We start from the raw sequence: 10,691 nt of genomic DNA, 5'->3' as shown, positions 1-10,691 counted from the left end.
ACTGAAGGGTCCCAGGTTCGATTCCAGTCAAGGGCAGGTACTTTGGTTGCGGGCATATCCCCAGTAGGGGGTGTGCAAGAGGCAGCTGATCGATGACTCTCATCGATGTTTCTAACTATCTCTCTCCCTTCCTCTCTGTACAAAATCAATAAAATATATATTTTTAAAAAATGCTAAGTCTTGTAAACATACACCTACAAAAATCAAAAATGAAAATGGAGAAATTATTACCGAGTTTGGAAAAATATGAAGGATTACAAAAGAATACTGTGAATAATCACATACAAAAAAAATTGGATAAACTAAACACAAGCCAAGAAGAAAATAGAAAACACTAGACCAAAGGTAAGTGAAATAGAAAACTCAGTTGAGAAAATCAAGATAACCAAAAGTAGTTTCCTCTGGGGAGGGAAGGCATGTATAGGAAGAGGTGGGCAATGGTATATGTACAAAGATAATTTAATAAAAGAAAATTAAATAAAAAAACAAAAGTAGTTTCCTGGGAAAGTGACAAACCTTTAGCTAGACAAAAACAGATGACTCGCCCTGGCCGGTGTGGCTCAGTGGATAGAGTGTTGGCCTGGGGACTGAAGGGTCCCGGGTTCGATTCTGATCAAGAGCACATGCCCAGGTTGGGGGCTCGATCCCCAATGGGGGTCGTGCAGGAGGCAGCCCATCAATGATTCTCATCGGTGTTTCTGTCTCCCTTTCCTTTCCTCTCTGAAATCAATAAAAATACATTTTAAAAAAACAACAGATGACTCATACAGATGATAGTAAGCAGCAATGAGAATGGGACACTGCTAATAATTTGACATGAAAAGATTATAACACAATATTATAACAATGTCAACAAATTAGATAACTAATAAAGTGGCAAATCAAACCACACCACCTACCAAAAGTGACTCCAAAGAAATAGTCTTAATAGCTCTAACAAGAAACAATCAGAACTCCTCCCACAGGACTTCTGGTTTCTGGGCCAGCCTGTAAGGAGCTTGGAACTCATGACTTTGCCATAACAATAAGTGCTAAGCAAACTGGAAAACTTTCTAGACCCGGCACAGAATTGAGGACGGTGCACTGCTGTCCATGCCTCCCAGCACTGTAGAGACAGGTACAGAGAATGCAACTTACCCGAGTAGGTGTGACCAGTGCCTGGGAAGGGCAGACTTCCGCAGGCTCAGTGCACACAAGTGCGAACGGTAAAAACTCCTGGGGACACTCACACTTCACACCTGAGTTTTCCCCCAGGAGCCCTACCAGGTCCCACAGCAAAGACTGGAGGGAAATCTTCCAGCAACAGAAGGAAAGGAGCCATTTGGAAAACCCTACAGCCTTGCATTTTTTAAAAAAATATATTTTTTTGATTTTTTACAGAGAGGAAGAGAGGGATAGAAACATCGACCAGCCGCATCCTGAACACCCCCCACTGGGGATGTGCCCACAATCAAGGTACATGCCTTTGACCAGAATCGAACCCGGGACCCTTCAGTCCGCAGGCTGACGCTCTATCCACTGAGCCAAACTGGTTTCCGCCAGCCTTGCATTCTTAACAAGGTCCTCCCTCAGGACAAACTCCTTTCCCACACACTCATCTCCAAGTCCCCTCTGGCCATACTTCACCACCTAACAGATGAAAAGAAAAAACTGAAGCATGGGGCACTGATAACAGATCAATCAGCCATAGAACTCTTCCTCTCCCCACACTACCATTAGTTCCCTTTCCCAGCACATCACGTCTGGCTTTCAACAAAAACTTAGCCATAATAAATGGAAGAAAAGAAAAAACACAAGCATTAGAAACAGCCTTAAATATGGCAAGAATGTTGCAAGTACCAGACCAGAAATCCTACCTAATAAAAGAGTAATATCCGAATTAACCATCACTCTGCTACACGCATCAGCAAGTATGCAAATAAACCCAACCAAGATGGCTGCCAGAAGGGAGGCTTGGGTTTCCCTGGCAATGGAGGAAGCCAAGCTTTCCACACACTGCGGGCTCAGGCTCCACTCCAGGCTACAAAATTTCAATTGTAGAAGGTAAATGAATTCCAGTTACCAGGGCCTCTGCTTGGGTTGCCAGGGGGTGTGGCCAGCCTGCAAACCACCACAGGCCCCTCATTCAGGCTGCCCCACGCCCCAAGGGAACTCCACCCTGATCCAGAACACCCTTCAGGGCAAGCCAGCTGGCTCCCACCCATGCACCAGGCCTCTATCCTATCTAATAAAAGAGTAATATGCAGATTGACCATCACTCCAACACACAGTATGGCTGCCCCCACATGCTCAAAGATCCTGCCCCTATGTGGACACAAGATGGCCACCACAAGATGGTCAGCAGGTGAGGGCAGTTGGGAGGCACCAGGCCTGCAAGGGAGGGCAGTTGAGAGGGACCAGGTCTGCAGGGGAGGGCAGTTACGGGTGACCAGGCCAGCAGAGGAGGGAAGTTGGGGGCAAACAGGCAGTTAGACATCAATCAAGCTGGCATGGGAGTGGTTAGGGTGATCAGGCTGGCAGGCAGAAGCAGGGGCAATCAGGAAGGCAGGCAGGCGAGCAGTTGGGAGGCAGCAATCCTGGATTGTGAGGAGGGATGTCTGACTGCCAGTGGGATCAGGCCTAAATAGGCAGGCAGACACCCCTCAAGGGGATCCAGATTGGAGAGGGTGCAAGCTGGGCTGAGGGAAACACTCCCATCCCCATGCATGAATTTCGTGCACCGGGCCTCTAGCATAAAATAACAGATAAACATACTGAGGGCAGTGATGGAAAAGAGAGACAACGTGTAAGAACACATGCATACTATAAGCAGAAAGATAGAATCTAGGAAAATAAAAAATGAAATTAAAAAACTAAGAAATAAAGCCTTTGGTTGGCTCATAAGTAGACTGGACACAGCTGAGGGAAGCTTGAGGGTATGTCAATAGAGACTTCCAAAACAAAACAAAAAAGACTGAAAAATGGAAAAGTCTATCCAAAAACTGGGACAACTACAAAAGGTGTAGCGCACATGTGTCAAACACAAGGCCCGTGGGCCAAATCCAGCCCGCGGGCCAAATCCAGGCCTTGCAATGTGGCCCGCACCGCGCTGTCATCACTGCACTCCGCTGTCAGTTTATGACATTGTCAGTTTATGACTGTTCAGTAAACCATTCGGCCCGCGATTTAGGCTGGATTTTAGATTTTGGCCCCTTCTCTGATTGAGTTCGACACCCCTAGTGTAGCACAATGGGAAATACCAGGAGGTGAAGGAAGAGAAGCATATTTGAAACAATAGTGACAGAATTTACCAAAATTGTCAGATCTAAAAAGCTCAGAGAACAAGCAGGATAAACAAAATAAAACTACACCTTGGCAGATGATACTCAAACTGCAGACAATGAATCTTGAAGCCAGCGCGGTAGACAAAGGCTTGCTTATAGCAAAGCAAAGATAAGAGTGACATCTGACTTCTTGAGGCCTTGCAAGCAAGCAAGCAAGAAGAAAGGGGAGTGAAATATTTAAACTGGTGAGAGACAAAAACAACCCCTAGAATACTGTAGCCTGTGAAGTTATTCTTGAGAGGTAAAGAATAGACTTGCGGAGGATCCAAGATGGCTGCTCGGGTAGACACCTAGCCGCAGCAGCTCACAACAATTTCAATGGAATACAACTAAAATGTAGAGTGGACATTGCCCAGAGCCACAGGTAGTCGACTGACTGAAAACTCTACAATAGGAAGGAGGGAAGAAAACCAGAAGGAAAATCAGAGGAGCTGGAAAAAAGCCTAAGGTACGGAGACATGCTGCGCGCTCGCACGCACGCACACGCGGAGAGGTCGCAGCCGGAGAGGAGGAGAGGGCTGGGTGCTGCCTGGCGTTCCCTAGCAGGAAGGAAATAGAACCCCCAGCCTGGGCTGAACCCCCGAACCGGCAGCGCTGAGCCCCAAGTTATGGGCCAGACCCTGGGGACCCAGGCTCCTGCAGGGGGAGACGGGGCTGTGAGACGGAATCCCGGGGGCCGGCGAAAGGCGGGGCCCCCGGAGTCGCGCGCACATTGTGCGCAGAGGACTGAATGTTGACTCTGATGCTGGATTACCCTAGCCGGAAGAAACAAAGCCTCCAGCGGCTGCGCTGAGCCTCAGCCCAGACCGCCCCGAACTCCAGGTCTGGGCCAGTCCCTGGGGACCCAGGCTTGGGCAGGGGGAGACGGGACTGTGAGGTGGAGTCCTGGGAGCGTGGCGAAAGGCCGAGCCCCCAGAGTCGCGCACACTGCGCGCAGAGGACAGTCTGTTGACTCTGATCCTGGACTCCCCTAGTGGGAGGGAGAAAGAAAGCTCCAGACTGGAGGAACGCAACGAGGAGCAGGAGCCCCTGCCAGACACCAACAAGCCGGGCACCAGCAAGGAGCCGGGTGACGGGGCCCCCAGGGGGGGGGGTGCCCCTGAGCCTTCGACTGCTGAGCACGGGCAACGGAGCCAAGGATGGGGGCTGCTTCCTGGGCGGCGCCGACCCCGGTAACAGGCTGAAGCAGCGCAGGAGCCCGCGGAGAACAAAGGGGTGCCACAGGCCAACCTGCTGAGCTCCCAGGACAAGGAGGAAGAAACCAAAGAAGTTCTCAATGTGAAGAAATCAAGTGATAGCAAAAAATAGTAAAATTACTTAAGAAAGAATACAAAGAAGATCTTGAAAAATCAAAGACTAAGTCAGAACTCAACGCACCAGCCAACATTGCAACATAAATGTGTTGTTTTTTTCCTAAAAAAAGAAAAAAAAGAGAAAAAAGGGACAGAATGTTGGAACAGCGGCGACCAGACCTAGAGTGGCCAGGCACAAGGCAGTGGCAGCTGGGCCAGGAGCAGCAGTGGCCAGGCCCCAGAGCAGCAGCAGCCAGAACAAGAGCATCAACGGCCAGCACTGGAGCAGCCAGACCTGGGGCAGTGGCAGCCAGGCCTGAGGCAGAGGCAGCCAAGCCCAGGGTGGCCAGTCCAGGAACACCCAGACACGGAGTGGCCGGGCCCGGAGAAGCCGGGCCTAGAGCAGCCGGGTTGGGAGCAGCCAGGCCCAGAACAGCAGTAGCCAAGCACGGAGCATCCAGGCTGGGAGCGGCCAGGCTCGGAGCAGCCGGGTCGGGTGCGGCCAGGCCCGGAGCAGCGGCTGCCAGGCTGGGAGCGACCAGGCCGGGAGCAGCCGGGTCTGGTGCGGCCAGGCCCGGAGCAGTGGCTGCCAAGCTAGGAGCATCCAGGCCCGGAGCAGCAGCTGCCAGGCTGGGAGCGGCCAGGCCCGGAGCAGCCGGGTCTGGTGTGGCCAGGCCCGGAGCAGCGGCTGCCAGGCTGGGAGCGGCCAGGCCCGGAGCAGCCGGGTCTGGTGCGGCCAGGCCTGGAGCAACGGCTGCCAGGCTGGGAGCGGCCAGGCCCGGAGCAGCCGGGTCTGGTGCGGCCAGGCCAGGAGCAGCGGCTGCCAGGCTGGGAGCGGCCAGGCCCGGAGCAGCCGGGTCTGGTGCGGCCAGGCCAGGAGCAGCGGCTGCCAGGCTGGGAGCGGCCAGGCCCGGAGCAGCCGGGTCTGGTGCGGCCAGGCCCGGAGCAACAGCTGCCAGGCTGGGAGCGGCCAGGCCCGGAGCAGCAGCTGCCAGGCTGGGAGCGGCCAGGCCCGGAGCAGCCGGGTCTGGTGCGGCCAGGCCAGGAGCAGCGGCTGCCAGGCTGGGAGCGGCCAGGCCCGGAGCAGCCGAGTCTGGTGCGGCCAGGCCCGGAGCAACGGCTGCCAGGCTGGGAGCGGCCAGGCCCGGAGCAGCAGCTGCCAGGCTGGGAGCGGCCAGGCCCGGAGCAGCCGGGTCCGGTGCGGCCAGGCCAGGAGCAGAGGCTGCCAGGCTGGGAGCGGCCAGGCCCGGAGCAGCAGCTGCCAGGCTGGGAGCGGCCAGGCCCGGAGCAGCCGGGTCTGGTGCGGCCAGGCCCGGAGCAACGGCTGCCAGGCTGGGAGCGGCCAGGCCCGGAGCAACAGCTGCCAGGCTGGGAGCGGCCAGGCCCAGAACAGCCAGGTCTGGTGCGGCCAGGCACGGAGCAACAGCTGCCAGGCTGGGAGTGGCCAGGCCAGGAGAAGCGGCTGCCAGGCTGGGAGCGGCCAGGCCCGGAGCAGCCGGGTCGGGTGCGGCCAGGCCAGGAGCAGCAGCTGCCAGGCTGGGAGCGGCCAGGCCCGGAGCAGCCGGGTCTGGTGCGGCCAGGCCAGGAGCAGCGGCTGCCAGGCTGGGAGCGGCCAGGCCTGGAGCAGCCGGGTCTGGTTCGGCCAGGCCCGGAGCAATGGCTGCCAGGCTGGGAGCGGCCAGGCCCGGAGCAGCCGGGTCTGGTGTGGCCAGGCCCAGAGCAGCGGCTGCCAGGCTGGGAGCGGCCAGGCCCGGAGCGGCCGGGACCGGAGCAACCGGGCCCAGAGCAGCTGGGTCGGGTGCGGCCAGGCCTGTAGCAGCAACAGCCAAGTCCAGAGCAACTAGGTCGGGAGCAGCAGTGACCAGACCCGGAGCAGCTGGTTGTGGAACAAACCAGAGCAACAGAGGCCAGGCCCGGAGCAGCCAGGCCCGAAACAGCTCGCTCCTCGCCTGTCCCTGCCCACGGCTGCCTCTCAGACATGGCTGGAAACTTTTGCGGGAACTTGAGGGTCTGCTGAATCAAGTGATGAAGGCTTAGATCTGGATGTGTTGAGTTAGTATAGCGCTGGGGTGTTGATCTGTGAGTGCCTTGGGTGGGGCCTGGATGAGGCTGGTTGACCTATTTGGAAATGTCTTTTGTGTGAAGTGTATCATTGGGCATGAGGAGGTATTATTGATATGAGAAAATGCTAAGTAACAGATTTACTATCTGAAAAGGGATTTACTATCGGGGAAAGGGAGGGAGGAAGAGACTGAACATAAACTGTGCACCTATGGATGAGGACAATGGGGGATGGGGAGGCGGCAGAGGGTGGGGTGGGAACCTGGTGGAGGGGGAAGAAATGAGGAACCTTTGTAATAATATGAACAATAAAGATTGATTTAAAAAAAAAAAAAAAAAGAATAGACTTGCTCAGACAAACAAAAATGAAGGAAATCTGTTGCCAGTAGACCTTCCTTGCAATAAATGTCTACATAGTTTTTCAGAGAGAAGGAAAGTAATATAGATGAGAAACTCAGATCAATATAAAGGAAGGAAAAACATTGGAGAAGGAATAAAAAAAAAAAGCTTTTATTATTCCTTAATCTAATAGATAACAGTTCTTCAAAATAATAACACTTATAATGCATTTAATAATTATAGATTATGGCCCTAACTGGTTTGGCTCAGAGGATAGAGCATTGGCCTGCAGACTGAAAGGTCCCAGGTTCAATTCCAGTCAAGGGCATGTACCTTGGTTGTGGCCACATCCTCAAGGAGATGTGCAGGAAGCAACTGATCAATGTTTCTCTCCCATTGGTGTTTCTAACTCTCTACCCATCTCCCTTCCTATCTGTAAAAATCAATAAAAATATATTTTAAAAATAATTATACCCTGTTTCCCCGAAAATAAGACAGTGTCTTATATTAATTTTTTCTCCCAAAGTTTACGTTATGTCTTATTTTCAGGGGATGTCTTATCTTTCCATGCGCTAGGTCTTATTTTCGGAGGATGTCTTATTTTCGGGGAAACACGGTAGATTATATATAACTGAAATGAATGACAGCCATGATAAAAGGAATAAGAGGGGAGGATTATGAATATTCTGTTTTAGGCCGAAACCAGTTTGGCTCAGTGAATAGTGCATCGGCCTTCGGACTGAAAGGTCCCGGGTTCGATTCCGGTCAAGGGCATGTATCTTGGTTGTGGGCACATCCCCAGTAGGGGGTGTGCAGGAGGCAGCTGACCAATGTTTCTCTCATCGATGTGTCTAGCTTTTTTTTATATATATACAGGGTTTTGGTTTTTTTTAATTTTTGTTTTTTTTAAATATATTTTATTGATTTTGTACAGAGAGGAAGGGAGAGAGATAGAGAGTTAGAAACATCGATGAGAGAGAGTCATCGATCAGCTGCCTCTTGCACACCCCCTACCGGGGATATTCCCGCAACCAATGTACATGCCCTTGACTGGAATCGAACCCAGGACCCTTCAGTCCCCAAGCCGACGCTCTATCCACTGAGCCAAACCGGTTTTGGCCAATGTTTCTAGCTTTCTATCCCTCTTTCTCCTCTCTCAATAAAATATATTTTTAAAAAAGAAAAAGAATATTTTGTTTTAGGGTACTGCATTACCTGTGAAGTGGGATAGTGTTATTTGAAAATGGACTTCATTAGTTGTGAATGTATTCTACAGACTCTCTGGCCACCACTAAAAAAGGAAAAGATGTATAATTGATATTTGAAGAAAGGCCGAAGATAAATTTAGGAACAAAGAACAGGGCAGTAATCATTAAACATCAGTGGTTTAAATACATCAATTAAAAGACATACTGTCAGAGAGGACCAATAAACAAGATCCAAATATATGTTGTCTCAAAAGAGCACATACCCATTTTAAATAAAAGACATATAACTTAAAAGTAAGGCTATACCATGCTACACCAATCAAAAGAAAGTGGGTGTAGCTATATTACTTTCAGAAGGAACAGAGCAAGAATGTTACGAGGGATAAAGAGAGTATTACATAACAACAGGGGTTGATTCTCCAAGAAGACATAACACTCCTTAATGTGGCTGCAATAATAGCAGAGTATCACACTGAGGCAACAGCTGGTGGAACTGCAAAGAGAAATAGATGAATCCACTATTTTGGTTGGAGACTTGAACACCCCTCTTATCAGAAATAGATCCAAAGGTAAAAAAATCAGCAAGGACATATTTGAACTCAACAGCACCATTGATCAATTGGACACAACAGACAATTGCAGACTCTGCAGAATACAGTTGTCAAGCTCACATGAAACATTTCCCAAGATGGACCACATTTGGGGCCCTAAAGTACACGTTAACAAATGTAAAAGAATAGAAATCATACAATGTCTGCTCTCAGACCACAGTGGAATTTAGAAATCAGTAACAGAAAGACAAAATTTTGAAATATTTGTACATTAAGTAATATACTTTTAAATAACAGATGGGTCAAAGAAAAAAAAATCAACAGAAATTTAAAAATAATTTGAAGTAAATAAAAATAAAACCAAGCCGAAACTGGTTTGGTTCAGTGGATAGAGTGTGGACTGAAGGGTCACAGGTTCGATTCCGGTCAAGGGCATGTACCTTAGTTGAGGGCACATCCCTGGTGGGGGGTGTGCAAGAGGCAGCTGATCAATGATTCTCTCTCATCGATGTTTCTAGCTCTCTATCCCTCTCTCTTCCTCTCTGTAGAAAATCAATAAAATATATTTTAAAAATAAAATAAAAGCAAAATTAATGTTAGGCATTAAAGCATTGATTTAAGGGAAATTTATATTATTAAATACATATTAGAAAAGGTTCCCCTTTAGGAAACTAGTAAAAGAAGAGCACATTAAATCCAAAGTAAACAGAGGAGGGCAATAAAAAAAATTTATAGCAGAATCAATGACATTTTAAATAAAAAATCAATAGAGAAAAATAAACAAAACTAAAAGCTGGTTCTTTGAAAAGATCAATAAAATGTATAAGCTTCTAATCAGGTTAAAAAAGTTAAAGTCCTATCTCATAAAAGAGTAATATGCAAATTGACAGTACCTCCGCTACACCCGCAAGCCATGCCCACCAGCCAATCAGGAGTGAATATGCAAATAAACCCAACCAATATGTCTGCTGCCACAGAGAGCAGGAGGGAGGCTTGGGTTTCCCCGGCAATGGAGGAAGCCAAGCTTTCCGCCTGCCCTTGCTGGCCTAGGCCTCCACTCAAGGCTACAAAGTTTCAGTGATAGAAGGTAAACAAATCCAAACTGAAATGGCAGCAGCCACGGAGCTGGAAAGAGCAGGAGGCTGGGGTTGCCCCTGGAGATGGAGGAAGCCAAGCTTCTGAAGCCCTGGCCTGCCTTGGCCTTCGCTTCAGGCTACAAAGTTTCAATTATAGAAGATACATAAACCCCAACACAAATAGCTGCCTCCACAGAGTGAGCAGGTTTGGCTCTGCTCCCAGCTACAAAGTTCCAATTGTAGACAATAGGGGGAGAAAAGGCAGCAGAATAAACAGACCTGTTCCCATCCTGGTTCTGCAGCAGATAAAAGGAGCACCTGAGAGTCGCTCGGGGAGTGTTTGTTGGCAAGCTCAGGGATAGCAGAACTCTAAGAGAAGGCGGGGGCTGCTGAACGCTGCTCCCTGACCAAGCAGCCCGCACTGCGGCGGAGCCCTCTCCCGGAGCTAGGGCTCAGAGGAAAAATTGTTCCATCATGCAAGGAAAAGTGAATCGTATCTGAGGCCTGAAAAACCCACAACTGTGGAGACCACAAAACAGTTGTGAGGCCCCAGTCGGCACAAACCTGCAGATTCAAGGGAGCTCTTCACTCCGCCATGGAAAGGTCAGATTTCGCCGGGGATAAGGTGAAGGATCTGGCTCCCGGGAGCAGCGGCGGCCGCTCGGACACAACGGCTGCAACAGCGGCAGTGGTGGCAGAGAGAAACGCCGCACTGCAAGACCCTGAGGACCGGGGAAGTCTGTGCCCGCAAAAATCCCCGCTGTTGGGTCTGGTGTGATCTGTGAATGTGGAAGGGGGTCCTCAAGGTTGCTAACAGAGGGGGTCTCTGATCTGACATGGA

This window comes from Pipistrellus hanaki, assembly GCF_964339955.1.
Source record: "Pipistrellus hanaki genome assembly, chromosome: 11".
Taxonomy (NCBI): Eukaryota; Metazoa; Chordata; class Mammalia; order Chiroptera; family Vespertilionidae; genus Pipistrellus; species Pipistrellus hanaki.
Note: the sequence above shows the minus strand (reverse complement) of the source record.